Genomic DNA, 18473 nt, shown 5'->3' on the forward strand with positions numbered 1-18473 from the left:
ATATTTTAACAGCCTCTCCTGTTGTCTTGGGGCTTCCTTCTATGAGCTGTGCTGTGGTCATATTCTGGGTCAGTTAACCGGTGTTGCTCACAGACACATCAGTATTTTCCGCGTGTCACCCCTTCTCCCACTCCTCCAACCAGGAGGAACATTCTTTGGTTTTGATTGTGCCAGAGAGAACAATGACCAGCAGGGTTCTCTCAAGAAGCCTTATAGGAAGCACAAGGCAGAACTACATTATGAAGAATCCTAACCTGATTCGGGGGCTTCTAGGAAGGCTTCCTGGAGGAAGAAACAATCAGACTGAAGTATACACTGACACTGTGTCAGATATTTTGCAGGCAATAATATTAATCACCACTACATCTTTGAGCACTTTTCTACGGACCAAACAATTCCAAGTTTTCACTTGTTGTTATTCATTTGTATTGCATAAGATCCTAGGAAGTAGGTGCCACTGTGAGTCCCATATTGCAGGAAATCAAGGCTCAGGAGGGTAAGGGAACCAATTAGGGCCAGAGTTCAGGTGATCTAGGAAATTAGATGCTACACCCAACTCAGCTGGAGGACCAGAGGATAGAACAGAGACCTGAGGCTAGAAGGGGTGACACACAACAAGCTTAGCAGCAGGAAGGCACCTCTGCACACCCCACCCAGCTCTTATCCCGGCACCAAAAGGTCTGGCTAAACTCATGCACAGAAGCTTCCAGATCATGCATCCATGCACTGAAGCTTCTGGGCTGAGCTTGCCAACTCACAGCATTCCCATCTCCTGTCCTCACCATCTTCTCTCTCATCACAGCCAGAGTGGCAAAGGCCACGCAGACCCAGGGATTTGGGACACCTTAGGAAAAGGGTCCCTGTCACACACTTCCACAGCAAGAGGACTCTTATTAACCTCTTTCTTCTCCAGCACCACAATAAAAAAGAAGAGTTGCCAGTCTAAGTGGCTCCTGCAGACCCATTTGTTTACATGCGTGGCAAGACAGGGCTCCGAGTGCTAGGATGGGCATCTTCAGTTTATTTCCTGCCACCCTCTGTTCTCTCTCTGGTACTCAAGGGCTGTATTTTCCTTCCTCAATGCTTACTAACACAGAAACAACGACTCAAAGGAGTCACTTTCCTAAGATGTAGAGTCAGATGGAGACAGGGACTTCCTGTTCTTAGATTTGAGAGAGAGCTGGGGCCAGGACAAGTGCAGGGAGGGGTCAGGGAGGTGACTTAGCTGGAAGACAAATGAGCAGAGGGATCAGAAGAGTTTTCAGCTGAGAAACTCCGGAGCCCAGTAGGAAGGGCTTGCTGCTGAACTGTCCTTGACAGTGGACACCCTCTGATGTGGTCTGGCTGTGTCCCCACCTAAATCTCATCTTGAATTGTAGCTCCCATAATTCCCACTTGTTGTGGGAGGGAACTGGTGGGAGATAATTGAATCATAGGTGCGGTTTCCTGCATACTGTTCTAGTGGTAGTGAATACGTCTCACAAGATCGGAGGATTTTATAAGGGGTTTCCCCTTTCTCTTGGTTCTCATTCTCTCTTGTCTGCTACCATGTAAGACGTGCCTTTAGCCTTCCACCATGATTATGAGGCCTCCCCAGGCACATGGAACTGTGGGTCCACTAAACCTCTTTTTTATAAATTACCCAGACTTGGGTATGTCTTTATCAGCAGCATGAAAACAGACTAATACATCTTTCCTGACCCATCACCACCGCTCAAGGCACCATTCAACAATCCTGAATATCTGCAACTACCTCCCACTCCCCCAACCAAGAGAAGGAGGAGCCCTAGACACCTTCAGTGCAGATGCAGTCATGATAGGACATCTTAGCCTTCCGCATGGAAGAGAGACAGGGCAGAATGGCTGGGAATTTCCCCCTTCATCAGGGAGAGCGGTGGACATCCTACATCTGTGTCAATTACCCCCATTTCGTAGATAAACACACTGAGGGTCAGGGAGATTAACTTGCTTCAGCTAATGATTGTTCTGAAAATGCAGCTCTGACTGTGCCACTTGAATGCTGAAAGCCCTTCAGTGGCTCTTGAAAGCCAAACAATTCCATGACCACATCCTGTTCTTTCTTTTCCTTTGAACATTTGACTCCCACTGTCTATGACGTCCTTCCATGCTGTTGCACTGCTTTGAAAATCTGAGATTCCACTGGGCTGTTATCTCCTCCTCTAATCTGGAGGTTCCATTTAGACCAAATCCACCACTCCCTCCCCTGGGCACCAGGGCTGCTTCGTAACTATGTCAGTTACTGTAGCTCAGGCTTTTCCACACTTCAATCATTCATATCCCTTTTTTCACATTTCTTCCTGCCACCTAAACTGTTATTTGCTTAGCATTTTAAAAATCTAGTCACATTTCAACTTAACTAAATTTGAAAAGGAAACTTATATCACCACTATTAATGGCAAGCCAGTATCACAAGTCATAAATGGAAGATAAGCATAAAAATAAATAAAAGCAAAGCAGTGCCAGTAAATTCTAGCTATATACTGCTGGCTGCTGAAGGTTCTGAGTCAGGCTTTGTGTCTTCTCCTTGTTAAAGGAAAAAATTATATTAGAAAGTTGTTAGAGAGCATATTGCCATCAAATGAGATTTTCTTGTTCAAGTAATTAGAAAGAGTAAAAGAAAGCACAGAAAATAACCTTATCATAATGTGGTTTAATTTTATTTAATAGCACAACTACATAGCACCTAAAACAATCTCAAGTAGCAACTGAAATCTTGCAAATCAGCAGTGCTATGTGTTCTGCATCTTAGGAAATACTATTGCATTTGTACAGACAGTTTTAAAAATCAATAAACAGGGATGTGTGAAGATTCCCAGTGTCTTGCCCTGTCCTCAACAACGTGCCCTATACTCATGAAAGGAAAACAGAACTGACATGCAAAAAGCACAGCAAAAATTTAGAAATAGAAGCAAACTGAATTCTAGAGCAGGAGCCAGGAAACTTTTTCTATAAAGGGCCAAACAGGAAATATTATAGGCTTTGCAGGACGGTCTGGACCAAGTGAATGAGTGTGGCCATGGTCTAATAAAACTTTATTTACAAAAATAAGCAGTAGCCTGGGCTCCAACAGTTTGCTGACCCTCGTTTTAGAACAAGCGTTTCAAGAAGGATCAGGGAAAATAAGAGAAACTACGTGATAAAAAATGACTGCAGTTTAATTGAGAAATGAAAACCCTAGCATGCCTTTCACTTCTTCCAACTTTGTTATTAGAAGAACCTTCTGATTGGGCAGTGGACACAGCTGGCCACAGCTGATTGGATCAGAGGTAAGTTCCTCAACCTGAGCCAAGCCAATCGGATTCCCCCTCCTAAGAATTTGAATTAGGGTACTCCAAAGAGTCAGTCCTGGGTCCTTCAACAGAGAATACACAGATCTTCCTAGAGCGGTCCTTTTCTTTTTCTTTTTGTTTTGTTTTGTTTTTGTTTTCTGTTTTTTGTTTTTGAGACAGATTCTCACTCTGTTGCCCAGGCTGGAGTGCAGTGGCATGATCTTGGCTCACCTCCTCCCGTGTTCAAGCAACTCTCTTGCCTCAGCCTCCCAAGTAGCTGGGATTACAGGCTTCCATCACCACACCTGGTTAATTTTTGTATTTTTAGTAGAAATGGGGTTTCACCATGTTGCCCAAGCTGTTCTCAAACTCCAGACCTTTAGCAATCCACCCATCTAGGTCTCCCAAACTGCTGGGACTACAGGCACGAGCCACCACACCCAGCCTAGCGTGGTCCTTTTCTACCACTGTGCAGGCAAAGAGGAAGAAAATAGATGTTTGAGGCAGAGGGGAAAAAAAACCAAAGAAGGTAAGAGAACAAGCAGAGGCCTTGCTTTCAGTTTCCAACCTCTCATGAGGCTTAGCCGTTTTCTGTTAGAAACCTTTATATCCCTCTAATAAAGTTATTTTTATTTATATTACTTTGAATGGATTATGTATCTTAGAGATCCCTAAGACAAAATTATTACATAAGTAGCTTAAATTCTTAATAATAATTAGAATACATGAAGCCAAGTAGCATCAGGTCAGTATGTGACCTTAAACAAGGCAAATTCCACTCTTTATAAAGTACTGTGCCTCCTGCCTATGTCAGAATCACCTGAGGGTCTTTGCTTACAATATAGATTCCAAGCACTCCCTCTCCTTCAGGAGCTCTGGGCTGTGACCTGGGAGTCTGCATTTTAATAAACATATTTTTCCTATCTTGATTATAATCACCAGATAGTATCAAAATCGATCCACTTAAAAAGGTGGCGAGGAGATGTCAATACGTAAAGCTGACAGAATCCTTCCATCCTGATTTTCCTAACACTTTCTCAGCAATCATTAATAGGACGAGAGAAAACTTTCCTTTTCTTCTTACTATTTTAATCAAGCTTTCATTTTCGATATAAATCTCTCTGTCCTCTCTTGGAGTTACATTTTGAGAGCTGTCCCCATAGCACGAAGGAAGTGATACTTTATAGAGGTTTTAAAACACGTCTACAAATATTTGATACTCCTCCAATCAGAGCCAGAGTCTCCGCCTTCTCCCTGGAACCCGGGCAGGCACTGTGGCTGCCTTAATGAACAGAATGTGATCAAGAGACCCTCCACGACTTCTGAGGCTGTAGCTTCTGCTAGTTTCTTTCCTTTCGACCCCAAGACCACCATGCTAGACCAGGGCACAAGACCCCATGAAGAAACCCTGGTACTACATGATAAGCTTCATGACCGGGTGCTCCAGCCATTGCGTGAAAAATCTCAAGCCACAACCAATCAGTGGTCATTCCCAATCTCCTGACCCACAGAAACCGTGACAGATAATATAGGGTGGCTGATGTTTTAAGCCTGTATGTTTGGGGATGATATGCTATATAGCAATAGATAACTAGAACAGATTTATCAAATTCCCTCTTTACAAAAGGGCCAAACAGGAAATATTATAGGCTTTCCAGGGCGGTCTGGATCAAGTGAATGAGTGTGGCTGTGGTCTAATAAAACTTTATTTACAAAAATAAGCAGTAGCCTAGGCTCTAATAGTCTGCTGACCCTCGTTTTAGAATAAGCGTTTCAAGAAGGATCAGGGAAAAGAAGAGTAACCCATGATCAAAAATGGCTGCAGTTTAATTTGCAACCCAGCTTGGTCAGCTGTGGTCCCTGTCACCTTGGGTTTGGTTACACATGCTCTTCAATCAATAATAACAATATTGTTTAAAGCTTCAATTGAGAGGGGCGACAGAGATGGAATTCATTGTGCCTTCCAAATGCATCAACTTTCCTAGTCTTATCCAGCACCTAGAAGGCTAGACAATTCATTCAGTCAACATTAATTAAGGGTGTCAGACACTGAGATAGGCACTGGGAATTTAGAACGACAAGGTTCCTGCCCTCATGAAGCTTACACTCCTGTACAAATAACCACCTAACATCAATCATAATGAGACCCCTGAAACAGAAGTACACATTGTTCTTGGAGTGTTTAAATGGAAGACTTAACCTCACTGAGTGAGTCAGCAAAAGATGCTCTTGGGGAAGTGATGATATCAATAGGACTAGCAAGGCAGGGGTACAGGAGGCATATTTTAGCCAAAGGGAAAAGAACGGTGCTCCCTTAGGATTAAACGATCTGGATCTACAAACCTTGGCCTATGATTCCTATAAGGATATGAGCACTTGGGCTTCAGAAATCAAATTGCAGATGCTGACTCGCATCTCTGTGAGATGTAGCAGATAATTGTCTCTAATAGAATCAGAGAGATCCAGCCACCAAGTAGGGTGGCTGAACAAAGAATTTGTGATACTCAAAGGCCAAGTGTTTGTGCCAAAGAAAAAAAGGGCAATGTTGGGACTAGTTTGGACTTTATAACAATAACCATGTCCATTGATTACTTCCAATACGCATTATCTTATTAATTACCACAGTAAATATGTAGGGTGGAAACTGCTGCTATCCTCATTTTACAGATGAAGAAGGGAGAGTTTAGCAAAGCTAGGTGACTCATCTGTATTCCACTAGGAAGTGACACCTAGTCACCTGTCCCCTAAATCCATGCCCTTAAACACACCCCATCATCAAGCCCTAAGTGCCAAGTGTTCAGTGGTGAGCAAATTATTGCTAGAATTTTTTAAATTCAGTTTTAGATCCTGGTCCTATTCCTCTTTTCCTATCCACCTTGCACATGGCCACAGACAGAACAGTCATTTCTTTTTTCTGTTTCTTATACAACCACTAACATTTGCTTGGCGAGATGAGCTTGGTGTGCATTCATGCTGTAGTCACGATTCCAGTTCTTCCATCGGGTCTACAAGCTCTATTGGGAATTTTGTTCTAGGCATGATGCTAGGCACTGGTGATGTGCCCAGTAAACAGGACAAACATGGCCCTGCTTCCATCAAGTGGCTTGGGCAGATCTTTCTGCCTCCACATATGCTATGAAGTTTTGCCATGGGAGAGGAAAAGAGCAGAAAAGTAGCCATTGCCCTGGCCCTGGTGATGCCCACGTTCTAAAATGTTCCTTTAAATGGAAGTGATCTCTTATTAATTGTCTCAAGCAGTTTCTGGAGCTTCCAGAAACTTTAATACCAACATAGAGGGCGTGGGCTGTTGGTTCAGCTGTCCCTCTCTCTCCAGGGTGAGGATTCCAAACAGACTGAAAGGATGTGTTGAAGTGACGTTCTTATCAAATTCCAAGCCACATCTGTTCCCCAAGAATCTTCTGGGAGAGATGTGATAAATAGCAGAACTTTGATGACAGCAAATAAAACAGAGGAAAGTAGCCCAGGGATTCCTGGCTGGAAAGTTTGTGGTGATGAACTTTACCGGCAAATCCCAATGGCAAAGCGTGCCTAGAATCTCGGCCCCTGACTGTGGCCCAGCGTTGCATAATGGTTAGGGCATGGATTTTTAGAGTTAGAAAACCTGGTATGTGTCCAAGTTTTGCCACATACTAGCTGTACGACCTTGAGAAATTCACTTTTTTCTGAACCTCAATCTCCTCATCTTATAAAATGGAGATGGCAACAATACTTTGCTTTTGGTGCTGCTGAGGGAGTTTTACGGGATAAAGTATCTAAGTCCACACCTTAACTTAGCACTATGCATGGCAAATTATAAATACTTAATACCTAGTGGTTCTACCAGTTTCCTAGGGTGACCACAAGAAAGAGCCAAAACCTGAGTGACTTCACACAACAGGAATTTATTATTTATTATTTATTTCAGCGTTCTGGAGGCTGGAAGTCCCAAATCAAGGTGTTGGCAGGGTTGGTTCCTTCTGAAGACTCTGAGGGAGGATCTGTTCCATCCACACCTCCCTCCTAGGTTCTGCTGGCTGCCAGCTACCCTTGGCACTCCCTGGCTTGTAAGCATATCACTCCAATCTCTGCCTCTGTCTTCCCATGGCATTATTCCCTGTGTGTTCTGTCTGTATCCAAATGTCCCTCTTCTTATGAGGACACCAGCCATTGGATTCAGTCCCACCCTAATCCAGAGTAACCTCGTCTTAACTTGGTTATATCTGCAAAGACCCTATGTCCAAATGAGGCCACCATCATTAGAAATTGAACATACATTGTTTATGAGGACACAGTTCTACCCATTACAGTGGTGATCATCAACATAATCTTTTCAGCAAACAAAGGGGGATGATGGTGAGCTTTGTACAAAGCACCAACTTCCGGTTTTCAACTGGCCCAGGAGCTTTGTCCTGAGGGAGCTGTGCAAATGGCCACACCAGTGTGCAAGGGCAGAGACAGCCAGGGACCCAAGATCTTGCCTCTCAACTGCTCAACTTCAACATACACTTGCCACAAGTCCAAAGTCAAATCCAATCACCCTCGGTTCCTCTCTCTGTATCTCTCATCCAGTATAATCACAAGATTTGTCAGCTCTACATTCAAAATATATACTAAGTTTGCTGATCTGAGCCACCTTGATCCTTAGCCTGGTTTCCGGCAGTTGTCTCTTGCCATGTTTTCTGCTTCCCCTCTTCCAGTTCTCATAAACATTCTATTCTCCTTTTCTCTCTTTTTTGGTAGACATTAGGTATCACTCTGGTGCCACAGCTGGTCTGGAACTCCTGGCCTCAGGAGATCCTCCCACCTTGGCCTCCCGAAGTGCTGGATTACAGGCGTGAGCCACCGCACCTGGTCCATTCTATTCTCTACACACCTGAACGATGCTTTAGAAACTCAAGTCTGTTCATGTCACTCCACCTTCCCAAGGCTTTCCTCTGTCCTCCTACTGCACTTGGGACTCAATCTCACCCTCAGGATCCCCGCCTTCTGCTTTTCCTGCCTGCACAACTCTTCCCCTAGGGACAATCAACAGTTTGCTCCCTCACCTTGTTCAGGTCACACTCCAATGTGACCCTGTCACCAACACCCTCCCTACCACATTCTCTAAACTCGTAGCCCCCATTGTCACTTTCCATCTCCTTCCCCTCCTTTGCTTTTTTTGACAGCACTTACCATATGGGCGTTATATTAATATCTGTTTATTTTTCTCCCTCACAAGAGTGGAACCTCCATAAGGACAGGCATTTTATTTGAGCTGCTCACTGTCATGTCCCCAACATCTACCACACAGTCGACACTCAATACATATCTGTTGAATCAATGAATGAAAGGATTTCATGAGTAGAAGTTGCTTTAAAAATCTCCTCGATGAAGGTCACTAAAGATCTTCAGTTCCTTGGGTGTCAGCATCGTTTAATTTACATATGGCTCTGTCTAACTCGTATTTCACAAAGAATTTGAGGGATCATTCAAGATTATGTGAAACAAACAGGTGAGTCTTCTGTAAATTATACCTCAACACGGGTAGTTAAAAATGAACGTAGTGGCCGGGCCTGGGGGCTCATGCCTGTAAGCCTGGCACTTTGGGAGGCCAAGGCAGGCAGAGCAGTTGAGATCAGGATTTTGAGACCAGCCTGGCCAACATGGTGAAACCCTGCCTCTACTAAAAATACAATAAAATTAGCTGGGCACGATAGCACATGCCTGTAATCCCAGTTACTTGGGAGGCTGAGGCGGGAGAATCACTTGAACACGGGAGGTGGAAGTTGCAGTGAGCCAAGAGATCATCATGCCAGTGCACTCCAGCCTGGGCGACAGAGTGAGACTCAGTGTCAAAAGGAAAAAAAGAAGAAAAGAATGTAGTAAGTACATGTGTATGCATATATACCTTATAGACACATACTCTCTCTTTCCGTCCTTTGCCATCTCTGTCTCTCCTTCATTCTGTCTCTTTTCTTTCTTTCCTCTCCCTCTTTTCTTCTCTGTCTCTCTCTTTCTCTCTCCCTCTTTCTCTCTCTCTCTCTCCCACTTTCTCTTTCTGCTTCCTGGAAACCAAAGCGATCAGAAATACATGAAACATAACAAAATTCATATTTTCTATAACGAAAATCATTTTTTGAGGAGAAAAATAAGCTTCCAGAACGTAGGTCTAAACGAAATGTTTTGCATGGATATTTGAACACGCTGTGCTGTGGATGGTGTTCTTAATAACATCCCTACAACAGAATCAGAAAAGGAGGAGGAGGAGGAGGAGGCAAGGGAGAAGAGACCAAAACATCTAGCACTGTCAGAGTCTGCAAGCTTGACTAACAAACAGTGATTGGGAAAAGATTCCAACTTGATGAATTCAGATGGTGCATCTAAAATAGAGAAAGAGACCTTTAGGGCTCTTAGGTCCCCACAGGCTAAATTGGGAGAAGAGCATCAGTAAGGTGTGCTGAGCTGAGGTCAACTTGGGGAGGGATAGACAAGCAAGTTGCAGCTCATGTGTATATACCGTAGGCCTCCAGGGGACCACGCAACCCCTAGCTCCCTCTCCCATCCCCCACTAGGGAGCAGGCTTGTGGATGACGCTGGGTACAGGATCAGGGTACTCATCTGTTGCAAGGAGTATACCCTCCCTCTATCTTAAGAACCTATCTTGGCCGGGCATGGTGGCTCATGCCTGTAAGTCCCAGCACCTTGGAGGCCATGGCAGGTGGATCATCTGAGGTCAGGAGTTCAAGAACAGCCTGGCCAACATGGTGAAACCCTGTCTCTACTAAAAACACAAAAATTAGCCAGGCATGGTGGTGCACATCTGTAATCCCAGCTACTCGGGAGACCGAGGCAGGAGCCTCGCTTGAACCCAGGAGGTGGAGGTTGCAGTGAGCCGAGATCGTGCCACTGCACTCCAGACTGGGTGACAGAGCAAGACTCCATCTCAAAATAAATAAATGAAATAAAATAATAAAATAAGAGAAAGAGGACTTTAGGGCTCACAGGGTCCCCAAACACTAAATTGGCAGAAGAGCATCAGACAAGCTGAGGTCAACTTGGAGAGGGATAGACAAGCAGGTTACAGCTCATGTGTATATACTGTAGGCCTCCGGAGGACCACGTGACCCCTGCTCTGTCTCCCACGCCCAGCACTAGGGCGCAGGTTTGTGGATGAGGCTGGGTACAGGATCAGGGTGCTGATCTATTGCAAGGAATGTACCCTCCCTCTGTCTTAAGATCCCATCTCGTTGAGGATCCCCTTGCTCTCTGGGGCTATCCCCTCCATGGGTTCTTCCCAGTCCCCCTGAAGACCTGCAGAGGGTAGGTCAGAGGAGCTCAACTCCGAGTTTTAAGGCAAATATGATCTCCTCCCTTCCCCCAGCCCTTCTGTGGATGTGCCTTGCCTGCTGCACTGAGCTGCTGTTTCTCCCTGCTGCACATTAGAATTCCCTGTGGAGGTTTTAGAAGCCGGTGCTTGGGCCACAGTCCAGACCAATTAAATCGGAATCTTCTAAATATTGGGAGGCTGCCTGTGGCAGGCCTGGCCCTCACTGGGGGAGGACAGAGAGGAAAGCTGGCTAGAGGCCATGAGGGTGGTCAGGAGCTGGAAAACTGAGCAAACTCCATCCACCTGCTCTTCCCGGGGCACTCACCCACTCAGGAGCAGAATTTCGAGAGAAAACTGGTGCAGCTTGGTGCACCCAAGCTAATCAAATGGAGGTTAGCTTCCACATCCACATCATTACCACATGGCAGGTATCCTGACCATCTCTGCCATGTAAGAAAGAGATTACGGCATGGACAGAGTCTGGTGATCCAGAAGCTTATATTTAATTAGAGTTATAGTCATGGAAGATACAAGTTCAGACTTTGGAATCATGAGCTCAAATCCCGACTCTGTCACGTGCTTTGCTGTGTGTTCTTGGCTGAGTTACTCAACCTCTCTGAGTCTCAGTTCCCCAATCCATAAAAGGGGAATAATGATAGTTTCTCCCTCAAAAGGAAGCCATAATTATTAACTTGAAAGCACAATTATGGAGGATAAGAAGGATGTTCTAACTCCTTCTGTGGGTATGTATAGAGAATTCTTTCCCACATTCTCCATAAGCAAGAAACAGAAAGGCAGAAAGTGAATTGGAGCAATCGACGAATATCACAATGAAATCTATGTCCTGGGAAGTCCTTACACAAAGCCCAGAGCGAAAGGCAAGGTCATACTGTCTGTGCTTAGAGGTGGTACTGGGCACATGACCTCCAGGATCCTCCCTGGGTAATCCACATACCCTGTGGCAGATAGGATTTCCCTACAAAACCAGCAAACCGTCTGTCAACTTCTAAAATCTCAAGGGAGAAGGAACTATGTACCCTGGTTTCCAGGTCCTTCCAAACTCATCTTTTCTAGCATGCGGATTTGCCAAAGTCCTCCTTCCACCTGGACCAGGGATTAAGCACTGAAGGGCTTAAGCTACCTCACCTTTGATAACCAGAGGCTTGGAATGGAGGGGAAAGCCATTCCAAACAGGAGGTCTTGGCCGGGCAAAGTGGCTCACGTCGGTAATCCCAACACTTTGGGAGGCTGAGGCAGGTGGATCACTTGAGGCTAGGAGTTCGAGACCAGCCTGGCCAACATGGTGAAACCCTGTCTCTACTAAAAAATACAAAAATTAGCCAGGCATGTTGGTGCACACTTGTAGTCCCAGCTACTTGGGAGGCTGAGGCAGGAGAATCTCTTGAACCCGGGAGGTGGAGGTTGCAGTGACCCGAGATCCCATCTCTGCACTCCAGCCTGGGCAACAAAGGGAGACTCTGTCTCAAAAAACAAAAAACAAAAACAAACAAACAAACAACAACAACAAAAAGGAGGTCTCACAACAGGTTGGACATTGGGGTCAAATATAGACAAGAGTCCATTAATAAGAGTTCATAGGGCCATGATGATGATTCCATGACATAAGGCATGTTAGCAGCTTAACATATAGCAAAGAATGAAACCGCCTTTGCAAAAATTATAACAGTAAATGATGACAGTGGAAGCGATCCGATCTAACCAACCCTCATCTTGCTTTTGACCTCCAAACTGCCCTTAGTCATTTCTGGACTTGGGCCAAGCTAACTCTGGGAGAAATTTAGTGTATAGTTTACATGATAACAGCCCTTCCCCCAAACTAAACTGCCTTTGTAAAACTAATGAAAGACTGCCAAGTGAGGAGGATGAAAGGAGCCTGAATTCTGCTAAGGTATAGACATAAAGGATTACCAGCCATTATTCCAGAGGAAACAAGACTTGCAAGTTTCCCAGTTACTCCCGCAGATACCATCACTGTTGTAGAATCAAAGATTAGCCTTTTGAGATGTCTTTTGGTCTTTTGCCTTTCTGACTATTGGACAACCCCAACGTGAACTCGTAAACCAGTCCTGCAACCCCACCCAGAAGAGGAATCAGAGAATAAGGACATTTTCTACACCCCTATGATTGCATCCCCAACCAATCAGCAGTACCCATTCCCTAGCCACCCCCTCTCCCTGTCAAACTATCTTTGAAAAATTCTAGCCTCCAAATATTCATGGAGGCTGATTTGAGTCTGTGTGTGTAAAGCTCTTTCCCTATTGTACCCCTCTTGAGAAATCAGCTCTATCTGGAGAGAGGGCAAGGAGATCCCACTGGGTACTCACAAGAACTCCGTACACTGCATTCACCATGGTTGTTGGTGAATTCTTCACTTTTGAGGCTCTCCCAAACTTCCAACTTTGACCAGAAATGAAGATGTCCTATCACATTCTAGTTTATCTTGAAGGCCCTCATTCTGATTTTCCAAAGTGTATTCTTAGGCGTCAGACTTTGGATGAAATATTCCAAACACATATGTCCACACAAACATATGTTTAAATGTTACATTTGACAGTGGCCACATCAGTCTGATGTGAAGTCATGTGATTTGAAGGAATCAAATGCACTTGCCTCTAGCAGTGAAGAGGAAGCCAGCAGTCTAAAAATGATTTCAGACTTCTAACAGTCTGTTTAGGAGAAGGCAACTGGGTAGACTCTGCCAAGTGAAGACGTACCTCAGGAAAAACTGGAAAGTGATATAATGGAGAGAAGATGCTTGGGAATTAATAGTGTGCATGTAGGTAGGACTGAAGCACTTTTTGAATACAGTCTTCACATTGGCCAGATGAAAAGAGCAGTGATATCCAGCATATAGATCAACTTAGATGATACAACTTGACTATTTCTTGATTTATTACGTAAGGTTTTCTGTATTTAAAAATCTCTTTATAGATGATAAAAGCATGGATCTGTGTGATAGATAAGCTAATTTCTCATTTCAGAGGTCAGATTGGCAGGTTGCATTAAGATTTAAACCTTTTAAAATGAGGCCATGTCACACCTGAAATTTAATCAAGTAGAATTTTTGCCCACTAGCCGAGAAAGCCATGGAAGTGTGAAACGAAATTTAGAATGAAGGTGCATTTAGCCCAGTCATCTCTGGCTTCTGTGGACTTGCTATTGTTAAGCAAATGTCACTACACCCCTAGAAGGGATGACTCACAGTGACTGCTGGAAAGGGGAGGAGTGGAACAAGGAGATTGAAACCTGAAATACCTGGCCCCTGTGTTTAAATGAGGATGCGTGGTTGGGTCTAATTGGGTTGTAATAAGAAATGCCAGAGAACTACTATTTCCACACTCTGGGCTGTGTCAAGTCTAATTGTTGATACCAGTATAATTGATTTTTACCAGTAGAATTGATATTGATCAATTCCAGTAACTGAAGGGTTCTTTTGAGCTAAAATAAATGTTTGTGAACTTGGAGCACCTTATCCTAAGCAAAATAAGCCAGATACCAAAAGACAAATACTGGGGCCAGGCACGGTGGCTCATGCCTGCAATCCCAGCACTTTGGGAGGCCAAGGCAGGTGGATTACCTCAGGTCGGGGGTTCGAGACCAGCCTGGTCAACATGGTGAAACTCCATCTCTACTAAAAATATAAAATTTGGCAGGGCACAGTGGTGCATGCCTGTAATCCCAGCTACTCAGGAGGCTGAGGCAGGAGAATCGCTTGAGCCTGGGAGGCAGAGGTTGCAGTGAGCCGAGACTGTGCCATTGTACTCTAGCCTGGGAGACAGAGCAAGACTGTGTCTCAAAAAAAAAAAAAAAAGACAAATACTGTATGATCTCACATATGTGGGATCTAAAATAGTCAAACTTAAAGAAACAGAGAGCAGAATGGTGGTTGCTAGGGGCTGGGAGTAGAGAAAATGGGGAGATGTTGATTAAAGAGTACAAACTTTCAGTTACAAGATAAATAAGTACTAGCAATTTAAAAGGTATGGCATGGTAATTCAGTTAATAATACTGTGTTATATACTTGAAGTATACTAAGGGAGGAGATCGTAAGTGTTCTCACCACTCACACTCACAAAAGAAGAGAAACGCCAAAAAAATAAATAAATAAAATAAACACTGGTGACATGTATGGCTTAGTCAAATTTCTTTGAATCATATATTACATTTGACAAAGCTGGATAGTTAACATAAAAGCAGATTTAATTTGACTCTTTTTTAAATGGTTGCTGGGAAAATAAACTAATAATTGATGACTTCTACCGAAAGACAATGAAATGAAACCCTTAAAGGCCTGTCATTCGTGGTAACAATTAGGTGGCCGGAAGAAAGCTTATTTATAATCTGATCTGCCTTGTCAGCACAGCCCCCTCTTTGTTGCTGGAGTTACAGACCACTGCTAATAGAGAAGGGGTTCCAGCACAGCAGGAGTTGGGGGGACTGGGTGCAAGGGGACTGTGGAGCTGAGTGGCAACACATTCAGCAGCCAGGCTCCCTGATTTGAACCTGCCTCCACCGCTTCAGGACTGCAAGTTTCTCACCTCTCTGACCCTCTATGCCCTCATCTGCAAAATAGAGACTCTGTCTCTTTATCTACAAATTTAAAAATGGAGGTAACAACAGCACCCACCTCACAAGACCCATTGTGAAGATTAAATGAGCAATGCATATAAAACACTCAGATGAGTTTCCAGTGCTCCAAAAACATTATCAATCTCCGCAGTGGTGTTCAATGAGGTCAGTATATAAGGTGAAACTGTGGGGTGGGGTGGGGGTTTGAAATAACTACGGCATGAATAATCATAGGTACCATCCACATTTGTACATCCAAAATATTTATCATGGGTGTTGGATGATTACAATCTACAAATTTCTGCCATTATGTTTGTTGTATTATAGAAAAGATTATGGGTGATGCTGTTAGTAACCAGGGATTCATTTTACCAGGACTGTAAATTTCTGAAATAACACATAGAGATAAAGTTGAGATGGATACGCAGAGGATGGCAGGTACCATGATAGCATGATAATTGGACCAGCAGCCATGAATGATCACCTGAGACAGAGTTTCCATGTTAATAGGCTCTATCTGGTCCTTCTACAAGAGGACTTGATTTATCTCTGTGATATTTTTCCCAAAGAATCAGGCAACATTTTAAAGAAAACACAGGGCCCAGCGACGTGGCTCACACTCATAATCCCACTGCTTTGGGAGGCTGAGGCAGGAGGATTGCTGGTGGCCAGAAGTTTAAGACCAGCTTGGTCTACATAATGAGATCCCATCTCTAGAAGAAAACAAAAATGAGCCAGGCATGGGGGCATGCACTTGCAGTCCCAGCTAGTAGGGAGGCTGAGGCAGGAGGATCGCTTGAGTCCAGGAGTTCCAGGCTGCAGTGAATTAAGGTCATACCACTGCACTCCAGTCTAGGCAACAAAACCAGATGCTGTCTCTAAAACATTAAAATTAAAGGCCGGGCACGGTGGCTCATGCCTATAATCCCAGCACTTTGGGAGGCCAAGGCAGATGGATCATTTGAGGTCAGGAGTTTAAGACTAGCCTGGCCAACATGGTGAAATCCCGTCTCTACTAAAAATACAAAAAAAAAAAAAAAAAATTAGCTGGGCATGGTGATGTGTGCCTATAATCCCAGCTACTAGGGAAACTGAGGAAGGAGAATTACTTGAACCCAGGAGGCTGAGGTTGCAGTGAGCCGAGATCGTGCCACTGCACTCCAGCCTGGGCAACAGAGTGAGATTCCATCTCAAAAATAAACAAATAAATAAAATAAAAAAGAATACACATTTAAAGGAAACTCCTACTTTGGCCTGCGTGCCAGACACGCCCATCGTTTTCTTCTTTCCCATAGGAAAACTGCCCACATCCTATTTTCTTTTCTTGTCATCCTTCCTGATGGATGGTTGGAAAAGTAACCCCTCCCCCTGGTCACAGCGAATTGGATCCTAGGGATCCCTGATCCACACTGACCCGTCAGTTTTTCTTTCCTGGGATTTTAGATTCTTAGGACATTCTAGATGTGAGAATTAGACATGGAGACTCAAGAAGCATCAGCAAGGCTGAGAGAGGTGGTACTGATGCGTATCTGCAGAGAGATGTCATCGAGAAGCAGGGATGGTAGGCTGGGGGCCCCTTACACCCCCCCAGATGGAGCCATGGTTATCAGACTGCTGGAAGCTCTCTCATTCAGGTGGCACTTCTTGCCTCTGGGTGTCTTGAGATACACAGAAACAAGCCACGTCTTCTCAGCAAATACCCACTTTACTCACTCTGGCTTGACAATCTACTTGCAGCAGATGGAAGGTTGTAAAACTTAAATTCCTGATATTTTATTTTCCTTGATATAATTAATTTTCTTGCGAAAAATGAACACTTATCTTGTCTTGTAACGTACTACCTTCTGAGAATTGAAGGCAGAGGCTGCAGAAGAGCAGTTAAGTCACTTCATTGAGGAGATACCTGGAAAATTCGGGATGGTGGAAAAAGGACCTCACAAGGATCTGGGAAGATGAGTTGGCAAAAAAAAAAAAAAAAAAAAAAAACGCGCGTGCGCGCGCGCGCACACACACACACACACACACACACACACACACTGCAATCAGAATTGCATATGAAAGAAGGAAAGGGTGAAGGCTTGGTGGGGGCAGGGAAGTGACATAATTGCCATAGAACCAAAGAGAGGGCAGGAATCCAAGATCAGACAGCAAATGTCAAAAAGGTTCTCTGGAAAAGGATTAAGGAAACAGGTAGCAAACACTTTGAGCTATCTGTGAACCATATGATAAAGAAACTCACCATATGGTGCAGGAAGATAGCAAAGCAGGCTGAAGTACAGGGAAGTGCTTTTGTCTGTAGGATTATATAATCACATCTAATGTATGTATGTATATGTCTGTGTGTGAATACATACCACTAATGAGATTAAAATTAGTAGAGACTCCCACACCAGAAGCTCAGACTTTAGAGAAGGCCTTTGTTCCTGGCATGAACTAAGCTGCCTTTTAATCTCCTCAGGCAATTTCTTCCTGTTAAAATTTGGTGCCGCGCTTGGCTCCAGACGACCATGCTGTGAGGCCAGGAACGGTGGCTCATGCCTGTAATCCCAGCCCTTCGGGAGGCCGAGGCAGGCAGATCACTTGAGGCCAGGAGTTCGAGACCAGCCTGGCCAACATGGTGAAATCCTGTCTCTACTAAAAATGTAAAAATTACTTGTGCGTGGTGGTGAGCATTTGTAATTCCAGCCACTCGGGAGGCTGAGGCAGGAGAATTGCTTGAACCCAGGAGGTGCAGCGACCCGAGATCGCCCCACTGCACTCCAGCCTGGGTGACAGAGCAAGACTCTGTCATAAAAAAAAAAAAAAAAGACACTGCGGTCTGGGGCCTGGAACTCTGGAATGTTCTCTCATGCTCACAGAGCATGGTAGTTAAGCACCCTGGCCTTCGGGGAGACAAGCTTGGAGGCTGCGGAGGGAGGTGCTATTGACATGCTGGAGCTGGAAAATAGGGCCGACTTCTCCATCAAATCCCACCAGGCACAGTGCTCAGGGCCCATGCTGTTTTCAGGGTACATAATGCACTTTAATTTTTTTTTTAAATCACAAGAAAAACAGTGAACTTAGGTGGAAGTACATGTTTTAATATGTAACATTAACATATTTGTCTTCATATCAATGCAGTCATGGGATATCATTTTTTGCTTTTTTTTTTCATGGAAGAAAGAGAAACCCACAAACGTCATTATGCAGCTTTGTAAACATTTAAGAGACAGGGTCTCCCTCTGCTGTCCAGGCTGGAGTGCAATGGTGTAATCATAGCCCACTTTAGCCTCGAACTCCTGGGCTCA

General features: G+C 44.3%; 1 protein-coding gene across 2 annotated transcripts in view; it reads right to left on the reverse strand.

Annotated features, from left to right (window-relative positions):
• Nucleotides 1–18473, reverse strand: part of PRKCB (protein kinase C beta) — a 391108-nt gene that overhangs the window by 67277 nt on the left and 305358 nt on the right. The window lies entirely within an intron of this gene.

Source organism: Trachypithecus francoisi, unplaced genomic scaffold (assembly GCF_009764315.1).
Source record: "Trachypithecus francoisi isolate TF-2019V2 unplaced genomic scaffold, Tfra_2.0 Lachesis_group10, whole genome shotgun sequence".
In the NCBI taxonomy this organism is placed as follows: Eukaryota; Metazoa; Chordata; class Mammalia; order Primates; family Cercopithecidae; genus Trachypithecus; species Trachypithecus francoisi.